Source organism: Haliaeetus leucocephalus, unplaced genomic scaffold (genome assembly GCF_000737465.1).
Source record: "Haliaeetus leucocephalus isolate CR32 unplaced genomic scaffold, Haliaeetus_leucocephalus-4.0 Scaffold162, whole genome shotgun sequence".
NCBI lineage: Eukaryota > Metazoa > Chordata > Aves > Accipitriformes > Accipitridae > Haliaeetus > Haliaeetus leucocephalus.
This window is the reverse complement of record NW_010972598.1, coordinates 9,989,645-9,989,941: the sequence shown is the minus strand read 5'-3', so window position 1 is coordinate 9,989,941 and position 297 is coordinate 9,989,645. Positions and strand designations below refer to the sequence as shown.

Sequence of the window (297 nt, the reverse complement as noted above, 5' to 3'; positions counted from 1 at the left end):
GGTCCGGGCCTGGCGCAGAGCGGCGGCGGGGCCGGAACAGGCCGCGAGCCTGGAGCGCCCAGCGGGCCTTCCCCTTCCCCAGGCCACGGAGGTCGCCAGCCGCCTTGTCCCCGAGCTCCCCGGCGCCAGGCACCCGAGCCGGGGTGGTCCCGCCGGCGCTACTTACCGAGGCCTGCGAGAGACGGGAACCGAGAGGCAAAGGCCGGACGGCGGCGAAGCCCGAAACTGACACGGCGGCCATCTTGGGTCCGGAGCTCTGCGGCGGGGGGAGGGGGCGTGGGAGGGGAACAGCCGGCG

General features: G+C 76.4%; 1 protein-coding gene across 2 annotated transcripts in view; it reads right to left on the bottom strand.

Moving 5' to 3' along the window:
• Window positions 1-273, bottom strand: part of KAT6A (K(lysine) acetyltransferase 6A) — a 52,284-nt gene extending 52,011 nt beyond the window's left edge. For both annotated transcript variants that reach the window (XM_010562722.1, XM_010562723.1), the window contains exon 1: window positions 167-273. The gene's annotated coding sequence lies outside the window, so the exon portion shown is untranslated. The remainder of the gene's footprint in view (window positions 1-166) is intronic.
• Between the last annotated feature and the right edge of the window lie 24 nt (window positions 274-297).